We start from the raw sequence: 26,803 nt of genomic DNA on the forward strand, positions 1-26,803 counted from the left end.
GCACTCTGTCAGATCACTGATCTGACATGCAGCAGTGCAGGCTTCACAGTGCCTGCTCTGAGCAGGCTCTGTGAAGCCACCTCCCTCCCTGCAAGACCCGGATCCGCGGCCATCTTGGATCCGGGCCTGGAGCAGGGAGGGAGGGAGGTAAGACCCTCGCAGCAACGCGATCACATCGCGTTGCTGCGGGGGGCTCAGGGAAGCCCGCAGGGAGCCCCCTCCCTGCGCGGTGCTTCACTGCACCGCCGGCACATCGCGATCATCTTTGATGTGCCGGGGGTTAATGTGCCGGGGGTGGTCTGTGACTGCTCCTGGCACATAGTGCCGGATGTCAGCTGCAATAGGCAGCTGACATCCGGCCGCGATCGGCGGCGCTCCCCCGTGAGCGCTGCCGATCGCATATGACGTACTATTGAGTCCTTGGGAAGTAAAGCCCACCCCACATGGACGCAATAGTACGTCAGATGGCAGAAAGGGGTTAATATTGACCTTTGGGTTTGTGTGCCACTCCTGACTCCTGTGTGTGCCATCTCTCTCTCTCAAATAGTGGGCCATAGAAAGCCTATTAATTTTTTTTATTTGGTTTCTAAATTCTCCCTGAAAAAATCATAAAAAGATCAGTGGGAGATTAATATTGGCCTTTGGGCTTGTGTGCCAGTCCTGAGTGTGCCATCTCTCTCTCAAATATTGGGCCATAGAAAACCTATTAATTTTTTTTATTTGGTTTCTAAATTCTACCTGAAAAAATCATAAAAAAATCAGTGGGAGATTAATATTGGCCTTTGGGCTTGTGTGCCACTCCTGACTCCTGTGTGTGCCATCTCTCTCTCTGAAATAGTGGGCCATAGAAAGCCTTTTTTTTTATTTGGTTTCTAAATTCTCCCTGACAAAAAAAAATAAAAATCAGTGGGAGATTAATATTGGCCTTTGGGCTTGTGTGCCACTCCTGACTCCTGTGTGTGCCATCTCTCTCTCTCAAATAGTGGGCCATAGAAAGCCTTTTTTTTTTATTTGGTTTCTAAATTTTCCTTGAAAAAAATCATTTTTTTTAATTTGGTTTCTAAATTCTCCCTTTTAAAATCACAAAAAAACAGTGGGAGATTAATATTGGCCTTTCTGCTTGTGTGCCAGTCCTGACTCCTGGGTGTGCCATCTCTCTCTCTCTCAAATAGTGGGCCATAGAAAGCCTTTTTTTTTTTTATTTGGTTTCTAAATTTTCCTTGAAAAAAATCAATTTTTATTTATTTGGTTTCTAAATTCTCCCTTTTAAAATCACAAAAAAAAAACAGTGGGAGATTAATATTGGCCTTTCTGCTTGTGTGCCAGTCCTGACTCCTGGGTGTGCCATCTCTCTCTCTCTCTCAAATAGTGGGCCATAGAAAGCCTTTTTTTTTATTTGGTTTCTAAATTCTCCCTGAGAAAATAAAAAAAAAATCAGTGGGAGATTAATATTGGCCTTTGGGCTTGTGTGCCACTCCTGACTCCTGTGTGTGCCATCTCTCTCTCTCAAATCGTGGGCCATAGAAAGCCTTTTTTTTTTTATTTGGTTTCTAAATTTTCCTTGAAAAAATCATTTTTTTTTTGTTTCTAAATTCTCCCTTTTAAAATCACAAAAAAACAGTGGGAGATTAATATTGGCCTTTCTGCTTGTGTGCCAGTCCTGACTCCTGGGTGTGCCATCTCTCTCTCTCTCCCTCAAATAGTGGGCCATAGAAAGCCTTTTTTTATTTTTTATTTGGTTTCTAAATTCTCCCTGAGAAAATAAAAAACAAATCAGTGGGAGATTAATATTGGCCTTTGGGCATGTGTGCCACTCCTGACTCCTGTGTGTGCCATCTCTCTCTCTCAAATAGTGGGCCATAGAAAGCCTTTTTTTTATTTGGTTTCTAAATTCTCCCTGAGAAAATAAAAAAAAATCAGTGGGAGATTAATATTGGCCTTTGGGCTTGTGTGCCACTCCTGACTCCTGTGTGTGCCATCTCTCTCTCTCAAATAGTGGGCCATAGAAAGACTTTTTTTTTTTTTTTTTTGGTTTCTAAATTTTCCTTGAAAAAATCATTTTTTTTAATTTGGTTTCAATATTCTCCCTTTTAAAATCACAAAAAAACTGGGAGATTAATATTGGCCTTTCTGCTTGTCTGCCAGTCCTGACTCCTGGGTGTGCCATCTCTCTCTCTCTCAAATAGTGGGCCATAGAAAGCCTTTTTTTTTTTTTATTTGGTTTCTAAATTTTCCTTGAAAAAAATCAATTTTTATTTATTTGGTTTCTAAATTCTCCCTTTTAAAATCACAAAAAAAACAGTGGGAGATTAATATTGGCCTTTCTGCTTGTGTGCCAGTCCTGACTCCTGGGTGTGCCATCTCTCTCTCTCTCAAATAGTGGGCCATAGAAAGCCTTTTTTTTTTATTTGGTTTCTAAATTCTCCCTGAGAAAATAAAAAAAAAATCAGTGGGAGATTAATATTGGCCTTTGGGCTTGTGTGCCACTCCTGACTCCTGTGTGTGCCATCTCTCTCTCTCAAATAGTGGGCCATAGAAAGCCTTTTTTTTTTTATTTGGTTTCTAAAGTTTCCTTGAAAAAAACATTTTTTTTAATTTGGTTTCTAAATTCTCCCTTTTAAAATCACAAAAAAAACTGGGAGATTAATATTGGCCTTTCTGCTTGTGTGCCAGTCCTGACTCCTGGGTGTGCCATCTCTCTCTCTCTCTCAAATAGTGGGCCATAGAAAGCATTTTTTTTTATTTGGTTTCTAAATTTTCCTTGAAAAAAATCAATTTGTATTTATTTAGTTTCTAAATTCTCCCTTTTAAAATCACAAAAAAAACAGTGGGAGATTAATATTGGCCTTTCTGCTTGTGTGCCAGTCCTGACTCCTGGGTGTGCCATCTCTCTCTCTCTCAAATAGTGGGCCATAGAAAGCCTTTTTTTTAATTTGGTTTCTAAATTCTCCCTGAGAAAATAAAAAAAAAATCAGTGGGAGATTAATATTGGCCTTTGGGCTTGTGTGCCACTCCTGACTCCTGTGTGTGCCATCTCTCTCTCTCAAATAGTGGGCCATAGAAAGCCTTTTTTTTTTATTTGGTTTCTAAATTTTCCTTGAAAAAATCATTTTTTTTTGTTTCTAAATTCTCCCTTTTAAAATCACAAAAAAACAGTGGGAGATTAACCCCTTCATGACCATGGGATTTTTCATTTTTCCGTGTTCGTTTTTCACTCCCCTCCTTCCCAGAGCCATAACTTTTTTATTTTTCCGTCAATTTGGCCATGTGAGGGCTTATTTTTTGCGGGACGAGTTGTACTTTTGAACGACATCATTGGTTTTAGCATGTCTTGTACTAGAAAACGGGAAAAAAATTCCAAGTGCGGTGAAATTGCAAAAAAAGTGCAATCCCACACTTGTTTTTTGTTTGGCTTTTTTGCTAGGTTCACTAAATGCTAAAACTGACTTGACATTATGATTCTCCAGGTCAGTACGAGTTCATAGACACCTAACATGACTAGGTTATTTTTTATCTAGGTGGTGAAAAAAAATTCCAAACTTTGCTAAAAAAAAAAAAAAAATTGCGCCATTTTCCGATACTCGTAGCGTCTCCATTTTTCGTGATCTGGGGTCGGTTGAGGGCTTATTTTTTGCGTGCCGAGATGACGTTTTTAATGATAGCATTTTGGTGCAGATACGTTCTTTTGATCGCCCGTTATTGCATTTTAATGCAATGTCGCGGCGACCTAAAAAACGTAATTCTGGCATTTCAAATTTTTTTCTCGCTACGCCGTTTAGCGATCAGGTTATTGCTTTTTTTTAGTTGATAGATCGGGCAATTCTGAGCGCGGCGATACCAAATATGTGTACATTTGATTTTTTTTTATTGATTTATTTTGATTGGGGCGAAAGGGGGGTGATTTAAACTTTTATATTTTTTTTATTTTTTTCACATTTTTTTTTACTTTTTTTTTTTTACTTTTGCCATGCTTCAATAGCCTCCATGGGAGGCTAGAAGCAGGCACAATGCGATCGGCTCTGCTACATAGCAGCGATCTGCTGATCGCTGCTATGTAGCAGAATTGCAGGTGTGCTGTGAGCGCCGACCACAGGGTGGCGCTCACAGCGACAGGCAATCAGTAACAATAGAGGTCTCAAGGACCTCTATGGTTACAATGGAGAAGCATCGCCGACCCCCGATCATGTGACGGGGGTCGGCGATGCCGTCATTTCCGGCCGCACGGCCGGATGCGGTAGTTAAATGCCGCTGTCTGCGTTTGACAGCGGCATTTAACTAGTTAATAGGTGCGGGCAGATCGCGATTCTGCCCGCACCTATTGCGGGCACATGTCAGCTGTTCAAAACAGCTGACATGTCCCGGCTTTGATGCGGGCTCACCGCCGGAGCCCTGCATCAAAGCGGGGCTTCTGACCTCGGACGTACTATCCCGTCCGAGGTCAGAAAGGGGTTAATATTGGCCTTTGGGCTTGTGTGCCACTCCTGACTCCTGTGTGTGCCATCTCTCTCTCAAATAGTGGGTCATAGAAAGCCTTTTTTTTAATTTGGTTTATAAATTCTCCCTGAGAAAATTAAAAAAAAATCAGTGGGAGATTAATATTGGCCTTTGGGCTTGTGTGCCACTCCTGACTCCTGTGTGTGCCATCTCTCTCTCTCAAATAGTGGTCCATAGAAAGCCTTTTTTTTTTTTGGTTTCTAAATTCTCCCTGAAAAAATTAAAAAAAAATCAGTGGGAGATTAATATTGGCCTTTGGGTTTGTGTGCCACTCCTGACTCCTGTGTGTGCCATCTCTCTCTCAAATAGTGGGCCATAGAAAGCCTATTAATTTTTTTTTATTTGGTTTCTAAATTCTACCTGAAAAAATCATAAAAAAATCAGTGGGAGATTAATATTGGCCTTTAGGCTTGTGTGCCACTCCTGACTCCTGTGTGTGCCATCTCTCTCTCAAATAGTGGGTCATAGAAAGCCTTTTTTTTTATTTGGTTTCTAAATTCTCCCTGAGAAAATAAAAAAAAAATCAGTGGGAGATTAATATTGGCCTTTGGGCTTGTGTGCCACTCCTGACTCCTGTGTGTGCCATCTCTCTCTCTCAAATAGTGGGCCATAGAAAGCCTTTTTTTTTATTTGGTTTCTAAATTCTCCCTGAAAAAAATAAAAAAAAAATCAGTGGGAGATTAATATTGGCCTTTGGGTTTGTGTGCCACTCCTGACTCCTGAGTGTGCCAACTCTCTCTTAAATAGTGGGCCATAGAAAGCCTATTAACTTTTTTTTATTTGGTTTCTAAATTCTACCTGAAAAAATCATAAAAAAATCAGTGGGAGATTAATATTGGCCTTTAGGCTTGTGTGCCACTCCTGACTCCTGTGTGTGCCATCTCTCTCTCAAATAGTGGGTCATAGAAAGCCTTTTTTTTTTTATTTGGTTTCTAAATTCTCCATGAGAAAAAAAAAAAAAAATCAGTGGGAGATTAATATTGGCCTTTGGGCTTGTGTGCCACTCCTGACTCCTGTGTGTGCCATCTCTCTCTCTCAAATAGTGGGCCATAGAAAGCCTTTTTTTTATTTGGTTTCTAAATTCTCCCTGAAAAAATGAAAAAAAAATCAGTGGGAGATTAATATTGGCCTTTGGGTTTGTGTGCCACTCCTGACTCCTGAGTGTGCCAACTCTCTCTCAAATAGTGGGCCATAGAAAGCCTATTAATTTTTTTTTTTTTGGTTTCTAAATTCTACCTGAAAAAAATCATAAAAAAATCAGTGGGAGATTAATATTGGCCTTTGGGCTTGTGTGCCACTCCTGACTCCTGTGTGTGCCATCTCTCTCTCAAATAGTGGGTCATAGAAAGCCTTTTTTTTTTATTTGGTTTCTAAATTCTCCCTGAGAAAATTAAAAAAAAATCAGTGGGAGATTAATATTGGCCTTAGGGCATGTGTGCCACTCCTGACTCCTGTGTGTGCCATCTCTCTCTCTCAAATAGTGGGCCATAGAAAGCCGTTTTTTTTTTGGTTTCTAAATTCTCCCTGAAAAAATAAAAAAAAAATCAGTGGGAGATTAATATTGGCCTTTGGGTTTGTGTGCCACTCCTGACTCCTGTGTGTGCCATCTCTCTCTCAAATAGTGGGCCATAGAAAGCCTATTATTTTTTTTTATTTGGTTCCTAAATTCTCCCTGAAAAAAAAAAAAAAAAAAATCAGTGGGAGATTAATATTGGCCTTTGGGCTTGTGTGCCACTCCTGACTCCTGTGTGTGCCATCTCTCTCTCAAATAGTGGGCCATGGAAAGCCTTTTTTTATTTGGTTTCTAAATTCTCCCTGAAAAAATTAAAAAAAAATCAGTGAGAGATTAATATTGGCCTTTAGGCTTGTGTGCCACTCCTGACTTCTGTGTGTGCCATCTCTCTCTCTCAAATAGTGGGCCATAGAAAGCCTTTTTTTTATTTGGTTTCTAAATTCTCCCTGAAAAAAAAAAAAAAATCAGTGGGAGATTAATATTGGCCTTTGGGCTTGTGTGCCACTCCTGACTCCTGTGTGTGCCATCTCTCTCTCAAATAGTGGGTCATAGAAAGCCTTTTTTTTATTTGGTTTATAAATTCTCCCTGAGAAAATTAAAAAAAAATCAGTGTGAGATTAATATTGGCCTTTGGGCTTGTGTGCCACTCCTGACTCCTGTGTGTGCCATCTCTCTCTCAAATAGTGGGTCATAGAAAGCCTTTTTTTTTAATTTGGTTTCTAAATTCTCCCTGAGAAAATTAAAAAAAAATCAGTGGGAGATTAATATTGGCCTTTGGGCTTGTGTGCCACTCCTGACTCCTGTGTGTGCCATCTCTCTCTCTCAAATAGTGGGCCATAGAAAGCCGTTTTTTTTTTGGTTTCTAAATTCTCCCTGAAAAAATAAAAAAAAAATCAGTGGGAGATTAATATTGGCCTTTGGGTTTGTGTGCCACTCCTGACTCCTGTGTGTGCCATCTCTCTCTCAAATAGTGGGCCATAGAAAGCCTATTATTTTTTTTATTTCGTTTCTAAATTCTCCCTAAAAAAAAAAAAAAATCAGTGAGAGATTAATATTGGCCTTTAGGCTTGTGTGCCACTCCTGACTCCTGTGTGTGCCATCTCTCTCTCTCTCAAATAGTGGGCCATAGAAAGCCTTTTTTTTAATTTGGTTTCTAAATTCTCCCTGAAAAAATAAAAAAAAAAATCAGTGGGAGATTAATATTGGCCTTTGGGCTTGTGTGCCACTCCTGACTCCTGTGTGTGCCATCTCTCTCTCAAATAGTGGGTCATAGAAAGCCTTTTTTTTTATTTGGTTTATAAATTCTCCCTGAAAAAAAAAAAAATCCGTGGGAGATTAACCCCTTTACCCCCAAGGGTGGTTTGCAGGTCAATGACCAGGACAATTTTTACAATTCTGACCACTGTCCCTTTATGAGGTTATAACTCTGGAACGCTTCAACGGATCCTGGTGATTCTGACATTGTTTTCTCGTGACATATTGTACTTCATGATAGTGGTAAAATTTATTTGATAGTACCTGCGTTTATTTGTGAAAAAAACGGAAATTTGGCGAAAATTATGAAAATTTCGCAGTTTTCCAACTTTGAATTTTTATGCAATTAAATCACAGAGATATGTCACACAAAATACTTAATAAGTAACATTTCCCACATGTCTACTTTACATCAGCACAATTTTGGAACCAAAATTTTTTTTTGTTAGGGAGTTATAAGGGTGAAAAATTGACCAGCAATTTCTCATTTCTACAACACCATTTTTTTTTAGGGACCACATCTCATTTGAAGTCATTTTGAGGGGTCTATATGATAGAAAATACCCAAGTGTGACACCATTCTAAAAACTACACCCCTCAAGGTGCTCAAAACCACATTCAAGAAGTTTATTAACCCTTCTGGTGCTTCACAGGAATTTTTTGAATGTTTAAATAAAAATGAACATTTAACTTTTTTTCACAAAAAATTTAATTCAGCTCCAATTTGTTTTATTTTACCAAGGGTAACAGGAGAAAATGGACCGCAATCATTGTTGTACAATTTGTCCTGAGTACGCCAATACCCCACATGTGGGGGTAAACCACTGTTTGGGCGCATGGCACAGCTCGGAAGCGAAGGAGCGCCATTTGACTTTTCAATGCAAAATTGACAGGAATTGAGATGGCACGCCATGTTGCGTTTGGAGAGCCCCTGATGTGCCTAAACATTGAAACCCCCCACAAGTGACACCATTTTGGAAAGTAGACCCCCTAAGGAACTTATCTAGAGGTGTGGTGAGCACTTTGACCCACCCAGTGCTTCACAGAAGTTTATAATGCAGAACCGTAAAAATAAAAAAAATCATATTTTTTCACAAAAATTATCTTTTCGCCCCCAATTTTTTATTTTTCCAAGGGTAAGAGAAGAAATTAGACCCTAAAAGTTGTTGTACAATTTGTCCTGAGTACGCTGATACCCCATATGTGGGGATAAACCACTGTTTGGGCGGATGGGAGAGCTCGGAAAGGAAGGAGCGCCGTTTGACTTTTCAATGCAAAATTGACTGGAATTGAGATGGGACGCCATGTTTCGTTTGGAGAGCCCCTGATGTGCCTAAACATTGAAACCCCCCACAAGTGACACCATTTTAGAAAGTAGACCCCCTAAGGAACTTATCTAGAGGTGTGGTGAGCACTTTGACCCACCCAGTGCTTCACAGAAGTTTATAATGCAGAACCGTAAAAATAAAAAAATCATATTTTTTCACAAAAATTATCTTTTCACCCCCAATTTTTTATTTTTACAAGGGTAAGAGAAGAAATTGGACCCCAAAAGTTGTTGTACAATTTGTCCTGAGTACGCTGATACCCCATATGTGGGGGTAAACCACTGTTTGGGCGGATGGGAGAGCTCGGAAAGGAAGGAGCGCCGTTTGACTTTTCAATGCAAAATTGACAGGAATTGAGAGGAGACGCCATGTTGCGTTTGCAGAGCCCCTAATGTACCTAAATAGTAGAAACCACTCACAAGTGACACCATTTTGGAAAGTAGACCCCCTAAGGAACTTATCTAGATGTGTGGTGAGCGCTTTGACCCACCAAGGGCTTCACAGAGGTTTATAATGGAGAGCCGTAAAAATAAAACAAAAATTTTTTCCCACAAAAATTATTTTTTTAGCCCCCAGTTTTCTATTTTCCCGAGGGTAACAGGAGAAATTGGACCCAAAAATGTGTTGTCCAATTTGTCCTGAGTGCGCTGATACCCCATATGTGGGGGGAAACCACTGTTTGGACGAATGGGAGGGCTCGGAAGGGAAGGAGTGCCATTTGAATGCAGACTTAGATGGAATGGTCTGCAGGTGTCACATTGCGTTTGCAGAGCCCCTAATGTACCTAAACAGTAGAAACCCCCCACAAGTGACACCATTTTGGAAAGTAGACCCCCTAAGGAACTTATCTAGATGTGTGGTGAGCGCTTTGACCCACCAAGGGCTTCACAGAAGTTTATAATGGAGAGCCGTAAAAATAAAACAAAAATTTTTTCCCACAAAAATTATTTTTTAGCCCCCAGTTTTGTATTTTCCCGAGGGTAACAAGAGAAATTGGACCCCAAAATTTGTTGTCCAATTTGTCCTGAGTGCGCTGATACGCCATATGTGGGGGGGGGAACCACTGTTTGGGCGAATGGGAGGGCTCGGAAGGGAAGGAGTGCCATTTGGAATGCAGACTTAGATGGAATGGTCTGCAGGCGTCACATTGCGTTTGCAGAACCCCTAATGTACCTAAACAGTAGAAACCCCCCACAAGTGACGCCATATTGGAAACTAGACCCCCCTGGGAACTTATCTAGATGTATTGTGAGAACTTTGAACCCCCAAGTGTTTCACTACAGTTTATAACGCAGAGCCGTAAAAATAAAAAATCTTTTTTTCCCACAAAAATTATTTTTTAGCCCCCAGTTTTGTATTTTCCCAAGGGTAACAGGAGAAATTGGACCCCAACAGTTGTTGTCCTATTTGTCCTGAGTACGCTGATACCCCATATGTTGGGGTAAACCCCTGTTTGGGCACACGGGTGAGCTCGGAAGGAAAGAAGCACTGTTTTACTTTTTCAACGCAGAATTGGCTGGAATTGAGATCGGACGCCATGTCGCTTTTGGAGAGCCCCTGATGTGCCTAAACAGTGGAAACCCCCCAATTATAACTGAAACCCTAATCCAAACACTCCCCTAACCCTAACCACACCTCTAACCCTGACACACCCCTAACCCTAATCCCAACCCTATTCCCAACTGTAAATGTAATCTAAACCCTAACTGTAACTTTAGCCCCAACCCTAACCCTAACCCTAGCCCTAACCCTAGCCCTAACCCTAGCCCCAACCCTAACCCTAACCCTAGCCCTAACCCTAGCCCTAGCCCTAACCCTAGCCCTAGCCCTAGCCCTAATGGGAAAATGGAAATAAATACATTTTTTTATTTTTCCCTAACTAAGGGGGTGATGAAGGGGGGTTTGATTTACTTTTATAGCGAGTTTTTTAGCGGATTTTTATGATTGGCAGCCGTCACACACTGAAAGACGCTTTTTATTGCAAAAAATATTTTTTGCGTTACCACATTTTGAGAGCTATAATTTTTCCATATTTTGGTCCACAGAGTCATGTGAGGTCTTGTTTTTTGTGGGACGAGTTGACGTTTTTATTGGTAACATTTTCGGGCACGTGACATTTTTTGATCGCTTTTTATTCCGATTTTTGTGAGACAGAATGACCAAAAACCAGCTATTCATGAATTTCTTTTGGGGGAGGCGTTTATACCGTTCCGCGTTTGGTAAAATTGATAAAGCAGTTTTATTCTTCGGGTCAGTACGATTACAGCGACATCTCATTTATATCTTTCTTTATGTTTTGGCGCTTTTATACGATAAAAACTATTTTATAGAAAAAATAATTATTTTGGCATCGCTTTATTCTCAGGACTATAACTTTTTCATTTTTTTGCTGATGATGCTGTATGGCGGCTCGTTTTTTGCGGGACAAGATGACGCTTTCAGCGGTACTATGGTTATTTATAGCCGTCTTTTTGATCGCGTGTTATTCCACTTTTTGTTCGGCGGTATGATAATAAAGCGTCGTTTTTTGCCTCGTTTTTTTTTTTTTCTTACGGTGTTTACTGAAGGGGTTAACTAGTGTGCCAGTTTTATAGGGCGAGTCAATACGGACGCGGCGATACTAAATATGTGTACTTTTATTGTTTTTTTTTTTTTATTTAGATGAAGAAATGTATTTATGGGAATATTTTTTTTTTTTTCATTATTTAGGAATATTTTTTTTTTATTTTTTTTACACATTTGGAAAATTTTTTTTTAACTTTTTTACTTTGTCCCAGGGGGGGACATCACAGATCAGTGATCTGACAGTTTGCACAGCACTCTGTCAGATCACTGATCTGATAGCAGTGCAGGCTGCTTCACAGTGCCTGCTCTGAGCAGGCTCTGTGAAGCCACCTCCCTCCCTGCAGGACCCGGATCCGCGGCCATCTTGGATCCGGGACCTGGAGCAGGGAGGGAGGGCGGCAAGACCCTCGCAGCAACGCGATCACATCGCGTTGCTGCGGGGGGCTCAGGGAAGCCCGCAGGGAGCCCCCTCCCTGCGCGGTGCTTCCCTGCACCACCGGCACATCGCGATCATCTTTGATCGCGGTGTGCCGGGGGTTAATGTGCCGGGGGCGGTCTGTGACCGCTCCTGGCACATAGTGCCGGATGTCAGCTGCGATAGGCAGCTGACACCTGGCCGCGATCGGCGGCGCTCCCCTGACGTACTATTGCATCCTTGGGAAGTAAAGCCCACCCCACATGGACGCAATAGTACGTCTAATGGCAGAAAGGGGTTAATATTGGCCTTTGGGCTTGTGTGCCACTCCTGACTCCTGTGTGTGCCATCTCTCTCTCTCAAATAGTGGGCCATAGAAAGCCTTTTTTTTATTTGGTTTCTAAATTCTCCCTGAAAAAATAAAAAAAAAAAATCAGTGAGAGATTAATATTGGCCTTTAAGCTTGTGTGCCACTCCTGACTCCTGTGTGTGCCATCTCTCTCTCTCAAATAGTGGGCCATAGAAAGCCTTTTTTTTTTTTTTATTTGGTTTCTAAATTCTCCCTGAAAAAATTAAAAAAAAATCAGTGGGAGATTAATATTGACCTTTGGGTTTGTGTGCCACTCCTGACTCCTGTGTGTGCCATCTCTCTCTCAAATAGTGGGTCATAGAAAGCCTTTTTTTTAATTTGGTTTCTAAATTCTCCCTAAGAAAAAAAAAATCAGTGGGAGATTAATATTGGCTGTTAGGACTGGCGGAACGCACCAAGACAGATGATAAAGGTGCGTTCGCAGTCCGGGGTCCACCGTGCAGGTGAGAACCTGCTGCTAGCAATTTGCAGACAATATGGCGGTACACTAAAGTATACACGCGTGGGTTAAACCTCACCCAGCGTGAAGAAAGCGATCCTGTTAATTCACAGGACCGCAGTACCGCACTAGTGCGCGAGCAAGTGGTCAGCGGACTTAACCCCAGAAGGGATTGGAGCCCGATTAGACCCTTGCTGGCGTAACACCGCAACTGGGTGTGTAGAGAACCTTAAGAAATCTATGTGCACAAGAGTGCGAGCGATGCCGCACTAACGGACGCCACTAACCACCCAGACTCGGGTATGGAAAGCGCAAGGCAGGCGCACGGCGCCGTACTGGCAGGCACAGCTACAGGACGCTGTGATGTGTGTTTAGTGCTGTAGGCTAAGTCGGGCGCTAGATAGCAGCCATACACCTTTCGCGAACAGACATTCAATAGGGTAGGGGTTTCCAAGGACGACTTGCACTCACAACATACACACATAAGCAATAGTAAGACAATACTAGCGCATGGCCGTGCGGTCATGCGCAGTTTATATAGCAGCAGCACAGGAAGTGGCCACAGCACTTTAGCCCTTCTAGGACCTGCCAAGAGGACCAATGGAATGTGCTGCAGAGCCTGAGCACATGACCCTCGATCTCCAACGGGAGACCTTACGCTGGGCATGCTCAGTACATGCAGACAAGGACTTAGTCCCAGAGAAGTCCGCTCGCTGCTGACCAGCACTGACTTTAATGGCAGAGACTGGAGAAGCAGCACTAACTCTCAGAACAGAGTGAGAATGAGCAAGACGCTGGGACCGACGTCCTTGCTGAGCAGGCTCCACTGCGGCTGGACAAGAATGGGAGACCGCAGCGGAAGTGGCTCGAGATTCCCCCTGTGCAGAAGCGGGGAACTCGACCCCTAACATTACCCCCCCTCCTAGGGCCCCCCCCTCCTTGGGCCTTGCTACGCTCGAAGGCAGCAATGAGCTGCGGAGCCCGAATGTGCTCAACAGGCTCCCAGGACCTGTCCTCGGGGCCATAACCCTTCCAGTCCACCAAATAAAATTTTTTACCACGCACCACCCTGCACCCCAAAATAGCGTTCACCTCATAATCGTCCGTAGACGAACCCGATGTCCCAGCAGATGACTCGGAAAAGCGGGACATATACACGGGTTTCAAGAGGGACACATGAAAGGTGTCGGTGATACCCAGGCGTGGCGGAAGGGCCAAACGATAGACCACAGGATTAACCTGCTCGAGGACCTTGAATGGACCCAAGTAGCGAGGAGCAAATTTAGTGGACTCAACTCGCAGCCTGATGTTACGGGCGGAGAGCCACACCAAGTCGCCAGGAGCAAAGGTCGGAGCGGGGCGCCGATGAGCATCAGCGGAGGACCTCATTCTCTCCTTAGAGGCCCGAATGGCATCCTGAGTGCGGTCCCAAATATCCCGTGCCTCCACAGCCCAGTCTGCCACCCTGGAGTCGGCGGAAGACACGGGCATAGGCACAGGTACCCGTGGATGCTGACCATAGTTGAGGAGGAATGGGGTTTGTCCAGTGGAGTCGGCTACGGCGTTGTTCAGTGCAAACTCTGCCCATGATAGCAAGGATGCCCAGTCATCCTGCCTGGCTGAAACAAAATGTCGCAGGTATGTGACCAAGGTCTGGTTGGCCCTCTCTACCAACCCATTCGTCTCGGGATGATAAGCGGAAGAGAGATTCAACTCAATACTGAGAAGACGACAGAGCTCTCTCCAGAACCGAGACGCAAACTGGGGACCCCGGTCACTGACAATTTTGTCTGGCATACCATGTAGGCGGAAGATATGTCTAATGAACAACGCTGCCAAGGCCCGTGCAGAAGGTAACCGCGGCAGCGGCACCAAATGCACCATTTTTGAGAAATGATCGGTGATGACCCAAATGATGGTACAGCCGCGAGACTTGGGCAAACCCACAACAAAGTCCATCCCGACCATCTCCCAGGGCCTATCTGCCACCGGCAAGGGATAGAGCAAACCAGCTGGCCTTTGACGCGGAGATTTATTTTTGGCGCAGGAGACACACGCCAGAACATAATCCCTGACATCCCGGACCATATGCGGCCACCAGTACGTCCTCGCCAGTAGCTCAGATGTCCTCTTTGTCCCAAAGTGTCCACCCACCCTGGACGAATGAGCCCAAGAGAGAACCTCCGGTCGCAAATTAATGGGCACAAAAGTCTTGCCCGGAGGCACAGACTCTAGCGAAACCGGCGCCACGGTTCTCAGGCTCTCGGAAGGGACAATAAGCCGAGGCTCCTCTTCCTCCTCCTCAGTTGACATAAGGGAGCGAGAGAGGGCGTCAGCACGGATATTCTTCTCCCCGGCGAGATAATGAAGGGAAAAGTGGAACCGGGAGAAGAACAGGGACCATCTGGCCTGGCGAGAATTTAGCCTCTGGGCTGTCTGCAAATAGACCAAATTTTTGTGGTCCGTGTAAACTTGGAAGGGAAACCGCGCACCTTCCAGAAGGTGTCTCCACTCCGAAAAGGCCAACTTCATTGCTAGCAACTCCCTGTCCCCGATGGAGTAGTTCCTCTCCGCTGGCGTGAAGGTCTTGGAGAAGAAGAAGAATGGATGCTTCCGACCTTGAGCATCCTTTTGGTAGAGGACTGCTCCAGCACCAACGGACGAGGCATCCACCTCCAGTAGGAATGGCTTATCCACATCGGGACGATGTAAGATGGGAGCGCTAGCAAAGTGGGACTTAATAGAAGTGAAGGCCTTGGAGACCTCTTCCGACCACAATTTGGGATTCGCTCCCTTCTTGGTGAGGGCTACCAAGGGAGCTACCAGAGTTGAGAAGTGGGGAATGAACTGGCGGTAATAGTTTATGAACCCCATAAAGCGCTGCACCGCTTTAAGAGAATGGGGCTCTTGCCAGTCCATCACAGCCTGTAGTTTGGCAGGATCCATAGCCAATCCCTGGGCGGAGATGATATAGCCCAGGAAAGGTAAGGACTCCTGCTCAAACACACACTTCTCCAACTTTGCGTAAAGAGAGTTTGCCCGTAGGAGGTCGAAGACTCTGCCAACATCTCTCCGGTGGGAGTCAATATCTGGAGAAAAGATGAGAATATCATCCAGATAGACTACAACCGAGGTGGAAAGCATATCCCGGAAGATGTCGTTGACAAAGTCTTGAAAAACGGCAGGTGCATTACAGAGCCCGAAGGGCATCACCAGATACTCATAGTGCCCATCTCTGGTGTTAAATGCCGTTTTCCATTCGTCCCCCTCACGGATGCGAATCAGGTTGTAAGCACCCCGCAGATCTAGTTTCGTAAACACTCTAGCTCCCCGAAGCCTATCGAAAAGCTCAGATATCAACGGCAAAGGGTACTTGTTCTTAACTGTGATAGCATTAAGACCCCTGTAGTCTATGCATGGACGTAGCTCTCCATTCTTCTTCTGCACGAAGAAGAACCCTGCCCCAGCAGGTGACACTGACTTCCTGATGAACCCTCTTGCCAGATTCTCTTGTATGTACTGAGACATTGCCTCCGTTTCCGGGAGAGATAATGGATAGACTCGACCCCGGGGAGGCTCAGCACCAGGCAAGAGATCGATAGGACAGTCATAGGGGCGATGGGGCGGAAGGGTCTCCGCCGCCTTCTTGGAGAACACGTCTGCATAAGACCAATATTGCTTGGGGAGAGAGGATAGATCTGCGGGTACCTCAGTAGTAGCAACCTGAACGCACTCTCGGTGACACCTACCCCCACATGATTCACCCCATCCCAGAATTCTGCCTGAGGACCACTCGATGTGAGGAGAGTGGTACCGTAGCCAAGGTATCCCCAACAGGACCTCATCAATACCCTCAGGAATGACGAGCAGAGAAATAATCTCCTGATGGGATGGCGACAGGGACAGAGTAACAGGGATGGTCTGATGTGTTATCTGTGCGGGGAGTGTCGACCCATTCACCACTCGTACCGTTACTGGTTGGGATAGCATAACCAGGGGTATTGCGTGACGTTGGGCGAAGGCAGAAGACATAAAATTGCCCTCCGCCCCAGAATCCACGCAGAGGTCTACCGAGTGGGAGGATGAGCCAAAGGTAATTGTCCCCTTAAAGGACAATTTGGAGGCAAACGTCGCAGTGTCTAGTGCACCTCCACCTACTACCACTAGACGCTGACGTTTCCTCGACCGCTGATGACATCTGGTGGCAAGATGTCCTGACTGTTGGCAAACATGGCAACCCTGGAGTGCACGAGCAGTCTGGGACTTAGATCCCGCTCGTGACACCACCTTAGGTTCCTGGAACTCAGGAGCCTGAACTGGAGATTCCAAAGGTTTGGCGAAGGTGGGAGCCAGCCGAAACCTCTGCCTACACTGGGCTCGCTCTAACCTCCGCTCGTGAAAACGGAGGTCAATGCGAGTAGATACTGCTATTAACTCCTCCAGTGTGGCGGGAATCTCCCTAGTGGCCAGAGCATCCTTAACGTGGTCAGCCAGCCCCCTCCAAAATATAGGGATAAGGGCTTTATCCGACCACTCCAGCTCAGATGCCAGAGTGCGGAAATGGACGGCAAAAAGGCTGACCAAGGACGAGCCCTGAGTCAGTGCCAACAGTTGGAGCGCCGTGTCATGGGTGACACGAGGTCCTAGAAAGACCTGTTTCAGAGTGCTCAGGAATAACGGAGCACTCTGCACCACATGATCGCCACGCTCCCACAGCGGCGTAGCCCACTGCAACGCCCTGTCCGACAATAAGGAAATTATAAAGCCCACCTTAGCCCGCTCTGTAGGGAAACGAGAGGCCAGAAGCTCGAGATGTATTGAGCACTGGCTCACGAAACCCCTACAGGACTTACTGTCACCAGAAAATTTCTCTGGTAGCGGGAGGCGAGATAGCGTCGGTACAGGAGCGGCAGTGGACAAGGTAGCTGCAGCCACACTTGCAGCCTGAACAGCGACAGCAGTAACATCCACAGCTGAGGTTGAACGCTCAAGAGCCGCCAACCTTCCCTCCAGCTGCTGGATGTACCGCTGTGAACGCTGATCGTCCGCCATTTTACTAGCCAGACCCTGGCGCTAGTATTCTGTTAGGACTGGCGGAACGCACCAAGACAGATGATAAAGGTGCGTTCGCAGTCCGGGGTCCACCGTGCAGGTGAGAACCTGCTGCTAGCAATTTGCAGACAATATGGCGGTACACTAAAGTATACACGCGTGGGTTAAACCTCACCCAGCGTGAAGAAAGCGATCCTGTTAATTCACAGGACCGCAGTACCGCACTAGTGCGCGAGCAAGTGGTCAGCGGACTTAACCCCAGAAGGGATTGGAGCCCGATTAGACCCTTGCTGGCGTAACACCGCAACTGGGTGTGTAGAGAACCTTAAGAAATCTATGTGCACAAGAGTGCGAGCGATGCCGCACTAACGGACGCCACTAACCACCCAGACTCGGGTATGGAAAGCGCAAGGCAGGCGCACGGCGCCGTACTGGCAGGCACAGCTACAGGACGCTGTGATGTGTGTTTAGTGCTGTAGGCTAAGTCGGGCGCTAGATAGCAGCCATACACCTTTCGCGAACAGACATTCAATAGGGTAGGGGTTTCCAAGGACGACTTGCACTCACAACATACACACATAAGCAATAGTAAGACAATACTAGCGCATGGCCGTGCGGTCATGCGCAGTTTATATAGCAGCAGCACAGGAAGTGGCCACAGCACTTTTGCACTTCTAGGACCTGCCAAGAGGACCAATGGAATGTGCTGCAGAGCCTGAGCACATGACCCTCGATCTCCAACGGGAGACCTTACGCTGGGCATGCTCAGTACATGCAGACAAGGACTTCGTCCCAGAGAAGTCCGCTCGCTGCTGACCAGCACTGACTTTAATGGCAGAGACTGGAGAAGCAGCACTAACTCTCAGAACAGAGTGAGAATGAGCAAGACGCTGGGACCGACGTCCTTGCTGAGCAGGCTCCACTGCGGCTGGACAAGAATGGGAGACCGCAGTGGAAGTGGCTCGAGATTCCCCCTGTGCAGAAGCGGGAACTCGACCCCTAACAATTGGCCTTTGGGTTTGTGTGCCACTCCTGAGTGTGCCATCTCTCTCTCAAATAGTGGGCCATAGAAAGCCTATTAATTTTTTTTTAATTTGGTTTCTAAATTCTACCTGAAAAAATCATTAAAAAATCAGTGGGAGATTAATATTGGCCTTTAGGCTTGTGTGCCACTCCTGACTCCTGTGTGTGCCATCTCTCTCTCAATTAGTGGGTCATAGAAAGCCTTTTTTTTATTTGGTTTCTATATTCTCCCTGAGAAAATAAAAAAAAATCAGTGGGAGATTAATATTGGCCTTTGGGCTTGTGTGCCACTCCTGACTCCTGTGTGTGCCATCTCTCTCTCTCAAATAGTGCGCCATAGAAAGCCTTTTTTTTTATTTGGTTTCTAAATTCTCCCTGAAAAAATGAAAAAAAAAAATCAGTGGGAGATTAATATTGGCCTTTGGGTTTGTGTGCCACTCCTGACTCCTGAGTGTGCCATCTCTCTCTCAAATAGTGGGCCATAGAAAGCCTATTCATTTTTTTTTTATTTGGTTTCTAAATTCTACCTGAAAAAAATCATAAAAAAATCAGTGGGAGATTAATATTGGCCTTTGGGCTTGTGTGCCACTCCTGACTCATCAGTGGGAGATTAATATTGGCCTTTGGGTTTGTGTGCCACTCCTGACACCTGTGTGTGCCATCTCTCTCTCAAATAGTGGGCCATAGAAAGCCTATTATTTTTTTTTATTTGGTTTCTAAATTCTCCTTGAAAAAAAAAAAAAAAAAATCAGTGGGAGATTAATATTGGCCTTTGGGCTTGTGTGCCACTCCTGACTCCTGTGTGTGCCATCTCTCTCTCTCAAATAGTGGGCCATAGAAAGCCTTTTTTTTATTTGGTTTCTAAATTCTCCCTGAAAAAATAAAAAAAAAATCAGTGAGAGATAAATATTGGCCTTTAGGCTTGTGTGCCACTCCTGACTCCTGTGTGTGCCATCTCTCTCTCTCAAATAGTGGGCCATAGAAAGCCTTTTTTTTATTTGGTTTCTAAATTCTCCCTGAAAAAAATAAAAAATCAGTGGGAGATTAATATTGGCCTTTGGGCTTGTGTGCCACTCCTGACTCCTGTGTGTGCCATTTCTCTCTCTGAAATAGTGGGCCATAGAAAGCCTTTTTTTTTATTTGGTTTCTAAATTCTCCCTGAAAAAATTAAAAAAAAATCAGTGAGAGATTAATATTGGCCTTTAGGCTTGTGTGCCACTCCTGACTCCTGTGTGTGCCATCTCTCTCTCTCAAATAGTGGGCCATAGAAAGCCTTTTTTTTTTTTTATTTGGTTTCTAAATTCTCCCTGAAAAAATAAAAAAAAAATCATTGGGAGATTAATATTGACCTTTGGGTTTGTGTGCTACTCCTGACTCCTGTGTGTGCCATCTCTCTCTCAAATAGTGTGTCATAGAAAGCCTTTTTTTTATTTATTTGGTTTCTAAATTCTCCCTGAGAAAAAAAAATCAGTGGGAGATTAATATTGGCCTTTAGGCTTGTGTGCCACTCCTGACTCCTGTGTGTGCCATCTCTCTCAATTAGTGGGTCATAGAAAGCCTTTTTTTTATTTGGTTTCTATATTCTCCCTGAGAAAATAAAAAAAAATCAGTGGGAGATTAATATTGGCCTTTGGGCTTGTGTGCCACTCCTGACTCCTGTGTGTGCCATCTCTCTCTCTCAAATAGTGCGCCATAGAAAGCCTTTTTTTTTATTTGGTTTCTAAATTCTCCCTGAAAAAATGAAAAAAAAAATCAGTGGGAGATTAATATTGGCCTTTGGGTTTGTGTGCCACTCCTGACTCCTGAGTGTGCCATCTCTCTCTCAAATAGTGGGCCATAGAAAGCCTATTCATTTTTTTTTATTTGGTTTCTAAATTCTACCTGAAAAAATCATAAAAAAATCAGTGGGAGATTAATATTGGCCTTTGGGCTTGTGTGCCACTCCTGACTCATCAGTGGGAGATTAATATTGGCCTTTGGGTTTGTGTGCCACTCCTGACTCCTGTGTGTGCCATCTCTCTCTCAAATAGTGGGCCATAGAAAGCCTATTATTTTTTTTATTTGGTTTCTAAATTCTCCTTGAAAAAAAAAAAAAAAATCAGTGGGAGATTAATATTGGCCTTTGGGCTTGTGTGCCACTCCTGACTCCTGTGTGTGCCATCTCTCTCTCTGAAATAGTGGGCCATAGAAAGCCTTTTTTTTATTTGGTTTCTAAATTCTCCCTGAAAAAATAAAAAAAAAATCAGTGAGAGATTAATATTGGCCTTTAGGCTTGTGTGCCACTCCTGACTCCTGTGTGTGCCATCTCTCTCTCTCAAATAGTGGGCCATAGAAAGCCTTTTTTTTTATTTGGTTTCTAAATTCTCCCTGAAAAAAATAAAAAATCAGTGGGAGATTAATATTGGCCTTTGGGCTTGTGTGCCACTCCTGACTCCTGTGTGTGCCATTTCTCTCTCTGTAATAGTGGGCCATAGAAAGCCTTTTTTTTTATTTGGTTTCTAAATTCTCCCTGAAAAAATAAAAAAAAAATCAGTGAGAGATTAATATTGGCCTTTAGGCTTGTGTGCCACTCCTGACTCCTGTGTGTGCCATCTCTCTCTCTCAAATAGTGGGCCATAGAAAGCCTTTTTTTTTTTTATTTGGTTTCTAAATTCTCCCTGAAAAAATTAAAAAAAAATCATTGGGAGATTAATATTGACCTTTGGGTTTGTGTGCCACTCCTGACTCCTGTGTGTGCCATCTCTCTCTCAAATAGTGTGTCATAGAAAGCCTTTTTTTTATTTATTTGGTTTCTAAATTCTCCCTGAGAAAAAAAAAATCAGTGGGAGATTAATATTGGCCTTTGGGCTTGTGTGCCACTCCTGACTCCTGTGTGTGCCATCTCTCTCTCTCAAATAGTGGGCCATAGAAAGCCTTTTTTTTTTTTATTTGGTTTCTAAATTCTCCCTGAGAAAATAAAAAAAAAATCAGTGGGAGATTAATATTGGCCTTTGGGCTTGTGTGCCACTCCTGACTCCTGTGTGTGCCATCTCTCTCTCTCAAATAGTGGGCCATAGAAAGCCTTTTTTTTTTTTTATTTGGTTTCTAAATTCTCCCTGAAAAAATAAAAAAAAAAATTAGTGGGAGATTAACCCCTTTACCCCCAAGGGTGGTTTGCACGTTAATGACCGGGCCAATTTTTACAATTCTGACCACTGTCCCTTTATGAGGTTATAACTCTGGAACGCTTCAACGGATCCCAGTGATTCTGACATTGTTTTCTCGTGACATATTGTACTTTATGATAGTGGTAAAAATTCTTTGATATTACTTGCGTTTATTTGTGAAAAAAACGGAAATTTGGCGAAAATTATGAAAATTTTGCAATTTTCCAACTTTGAATTTTTATGCAATTAAATCACAGAGATATGTCCCACAAAATACTTAATAAGTAACATTTCCCACATGTTTACTTTACATCAGCACAATTTTGGAACCAAAATTTTTTTTTGTTAGGGAGTTATAAGGGTTAAAAGTTGACCAGCAATTTCTCATTTTTATAAAACCATTTTGTTTTAGGGACCACATCTCATTTGAAGTCATTTTGAGGGGTCTATATGATAGAAAATACCCAAGTGTGACACCATTCTAAAAACTACACCCCTCATGGTGCTCAAAACCATATTCAAGAAGTTTATTAACCCTTCTGGTGCTTCACAGGAATTTTTAGAATGTTTAAATAAAAATGAACATTTAACTTTTTTTCACAAAAAATTTAATTCAGCTCCAATTTGTTTTATTTTACCAAGGGTAACAGGAGAAAATGGACCACAAAAGTTGTTGTACAATTTGTCCTGAGTACACCGATACCCCATATGTGGGGGTAAACCACTGTTTGGGCGCATGACAGAGCTCGGAAGCGAAGGAGCGCCATTTGACTTTTCAATGCAAAATTGACTGGAATCGAGATGGGACACCATGTTGCGTTTGGAGAGCCCCTGATGTGCCTAAACATTGAAACCCCCCACAAGTGACAACATTTTGGAAAGTAGACCCCCTAAGGAACTTATCTAGAGGTGTGGTGAGCACTTTGACCCACCAAGTGCTTCACAGAAGTTTATAATGCAGAACCGTAAAAATTAAAAATCTTATTTTTTCACAAAAATTATCTTTTCGCCCCCAATATTTTATTTTCCTAAGGGTAAGAGAAGTAATTGGACCCAAAAAGTTGTTGTACAATTTGTCCTGAGTACGCTGATACCCCATAAGGCGGGGGGAACCACTGTTTGGGCACATGGGAGGGCTCGGAAGGGAAGGAGCTCCATTTGGAATGCAGACTTAGATGGAATGGTCTGCAGGTGTCACATTGCATTTGCAGAGCCCCTAATGTACCTAAACAGTAGAAACCCCCCACAAGTGACACCATTTTGGAAAGTAGACCCCCTAAGGAACTTATCTAGATGTGTGGTGAGCGCTTTGACCCACCAAGGGCTTCACAGAAGTTTATAATGCAGAGCCGTAAAAATAAAACAAAAATTTTTTCCCACAAAAATTATTTTTTAGCCCCCAGTTTTGTATTTTCCCGAGGGTAAGAGGAGAAATTCGACCCCAAAAGTTGTTGTCCAATTTGTCATGAGTACGCTGATACCCCATATGTGGAGGGAACCACCGTTTGGGCGCATGGGAGGGCTCGGAAGGGAAGGAGTGCCATTTGGAATGCAGACTTAGATGGAATAGTCTGCAGGCGTCACATTGCGTTTGCAGAGCCCCTAATGTACCTAAACAGTAGAAACCCCCCACAAGTGACCTCATATTGGAAACTAGACCCCCAAGGGAACTGATCTAGATGTGTTGGGAGAACTTTGAACCCCCAAGTGTTTCACTACAGTTTATAACGCAGAGCCGTGAAAATAAAAAATCTTTTTTTTTTTCCCACAAAAATTATTTTTTAGCCCCTAGTTTGTTTTTTCCCAAGGGTAAAAGGAGAAATTGGACCCCAAAAGTTGTTGTCCTATTTGTCCTGAGTACGCTGATACCCCATATGTTGGGGCAAACCCCTGTTTGGGCACACGGGAGAGCTCGGAAGGGAAGGAGCACTGTTTTACTTTTTCAATGCAGAATTGGCTGGAATTGAGATCGGACGCCATGCCGTGTTTGGAGAGCCCCTGATGTGCCTAAACAGTGGAAACCCCCCAATTATAACTGAAGCCCTAATCCAAACACACCCCTAACCCTAATTCCAACCGTAACCCTAACCACACCTCTAACCCTGACACACCCCTAATCCCAACCCTATTCCCAACTGTAAATGTAATCTAAACCCTAACCCTAACTTTAGCCCCAACCCTAACTGTAGCCCCAACCCTAACCCTGGCCCTAACCCTAGCCCTAACCCTAGCCCTAGCCCTAACCCTAGCCCTAACCCTAACCCTAGCCCTAACCCTAGCCCTAACCCTAGCCCCAACCCTAGCCCTAACCCTAGCCCTAACCCTAGCCCTAACCCTAACCCTAGCCCTAAACCTAGTCCTGACCCTAGCCCTAACCCTAGCCCTAACCCTAACCCTAGCCCTAACCCTAGCCCTAACGGGAAAATGGATATAAATACATTTTTTTAATTTTTCCCTAACTAAGGGGGTGATGAAGGGGGGTTTGATTTACTTTTATAGCGGGTTTTTTAGCGGATTTTTATGATTGGCAGCCGTCACACACTGAAAGACGCTTTTTATTGCAAAAAATATTTTTTGCGTTACCACATTTTGAGAGCTATAATTTTTCCATATTTTGGTCCACAGAGTCATGTGAGGTCTTGTTTTTTTGCGGGCCGAGTTGACGATTTTATTGGTAACATTTTCGGGCACGTGACATTTTTTGATCGCTTTTTATTCCGATTTTTGTGAGGAAGAATGACCAAAATCCAGCTATTCATGAATTTCTTTTGGGGGAGGCGTTTATACCGTTCCGCGTTTGGTAAAATTGATAAAGCAGTTTTATTCTTCGGGTCAGTACGATTACAGCGACACCTCATTTATATCATTTTTTTATGTTTTGGCGCTTTTATACGATAAAAACTATTTTACAGAAAAAATAATTATTTTTGCATCGCTTTATTCTCAGGACTATAACTTTTTTATTTTTTTGCTGATGATGCTGTATGGTGGCTCGTTTTTTGCGGGACAAGATGACGCTTTCAGCGGTACCATGGATAGTTATATCCATCTTTTTGATCGCGTGTTATTCCACTTTTTGTTCGGCGGTATGATAATAAAGCGTTGTTTTTTGCCTCGTTTTTTTTTTTTTTTTCTTACGGTGTTTACTGAAGGGGTTAACTAGAGTGCCAGTTTTATAGGGCGAGTCGATATGGACGCGGCGATACTAAATATGTGTACTTTTATTGTTTTTTTTATTATTTAGATGAAGAAATGTATTTATGGGAATATTTTTTTTCATTATTTAGGAATATTTTTTTTTATTTTTTTTTTACACATTTGGAAACATTTTTTTTTACTTTTTTACTTTGTCCCGGGGGGGACATCACAGATCAGTGATCTGACAGTTTGCACAGCACTCTGTCAGATCACTGATCTGACATGCAGCAGTGCAGGCTTCACAGTGCCTGCTCTGAGCAGGCTCTGTGAAGCCACCTCCCTCCCTGCAAGACCCGGATCCGCGGCCATCTTGGATCCGGGCCTGGAGCAGGGAGGGAGGGAGGTAAGACCCTCGCAGCAACGCGATCACATCGCGTTGCTGCGGGGGGCTCAGGGAAGCCCGCAGGGAGCCCCCTCCCTGTGCGGTGCTTCCCTGCACCGCCGGCACATCGCGATCATCTTTGATGTGCCGGGGGTTAATGTGCCGGGGGCGGTCTGTGACTGCCCCTGGCACATAGTGCCGGATGTCAGCTGCGATAGGCAGCTGACATCCGGCCGCGATCGGCGGCGCTCCCCCGTGAGCGCTGCCGATCGCATATGACGTACTATTGAGTCCTTGGGAAGTAAAGCCCACCCCACATGGACGCAATAGTACGTCAGATGGCAGAAAGGGGTTAATATTGACCTTTGGGTTTGTGTGCCACTCCTGACTCCTGTGTGTGCCATCTCTCTCTCTCAAATAGTGGGCCATAGAAAGCCTATTAATTTTTTTTATTTGGTTTCTAAATTCTCCCTGAAAAAATCATAAAAAGATCAGTGGGAGATTTATATTGGCCTTTGGGCTTGTGTGCCAGTCCTGAGTGTGCCATCTCTCTCTCAAATAGTGGGCCATAGAAAGCCTATTAATTTTTTTTATTTGGTTTCTAAATTCTACCTGAAAAAATCATAAAAAAAATCAGTGGGAGATTAATATTGGCCTTTGGGCTTGTGTGCCACTCCTGACTCCTGTGTGTGCCATCTCTCTCTCTGAAATAGTGGGCCATAGAAAGCCTTTTTTTTTATTTGGTTTCTAAATTCTCCCTGACAAAAAAAAATAAAAATCAGTGGGAGATTAATATTGGCCTTTGGGCTTGTGTGCCACTCCTGACTCCTGTGTGTGCCATCTCTCTCTCTCAAATAGTGGGCCATAGAAAGCCTTTTTTTTTTATTTGGTTTCTAAATTTTCCTTGAAAAAATCATTTTTTTTAATTTGGTTTCTAAATTCTCCCTTTTAAAATCACAAAAAAAACAGTGGGAGATTAATATTGGCCTTTCTGCTTGTGTGCCAGTCCTGACTCCTGGGTGTGCCATCTCTCTCTCTCTCAAATAGTGGGCCATAGAAAGCCTTTTTTTTTTTTTATTTGGTTTCTAAATTTTCCTTGAAAAAAATAAATTTTTATTTATTTGGTTTCTAAATTCTCCCTTTTAAAATCACAAAAAAAACAGTGGGAGATTAATATTGGCCTTTCTGCTTGTGTGCCAGTCCTGACTCCTAGGTGTGCCATCTCTCTCTCTCTCAAATAGTGGGCCATAAAAAGCCTTTTTTTTTTTTTGTTTCTAAATTCTCCCTTTTAAAATCACAAAAAAACAGTGGGAGATTAATATTGGCCTTTCTGCTTGTGTGCCAGTCCTGACTCCTGGGTGTGCCATCTCTCTCTCTCTCCCTCAAATAGTGGGCCATAGAAAGCCTTTTTTTATTTTTTATTTGGTTTCTAAATTCTCCCTGATAAAATAAAAAACAAATCAGTGGGAGATTAATATTGGCCTTTGGGCTTGTGTGCCACTCCTGACTCCTGTGTGTGCCATCTCTCTCTCTCTCAAATAGTGGGCCATAGAAAGCCTTTTTTTTTTTTTTATTTGGTTTCTAAATTTTCCTTGAAAAAATCATTTTTTTTAATTTGGTTTCAAAATTCTCCCTTTTAAAATCACAAAAAAACTGGGAGATTAATATTGGCCTTTCTGCTTGT

This window comes from Ranitomeya imitator, chromosome 4 (assembly GCF_032444005.1).
Source record: "Ranitomeya imitator isolate aRanImi1 chromosome 4, aRanImi1.pri, whole genome shotgun sequence".
Classification (NCBI taxonomy): Eukaryota; Metazoa; Chordata; class Amphibia; order Anura; family Dendrobatidae; genus Ranitomeya; species Ranitomeya imitator.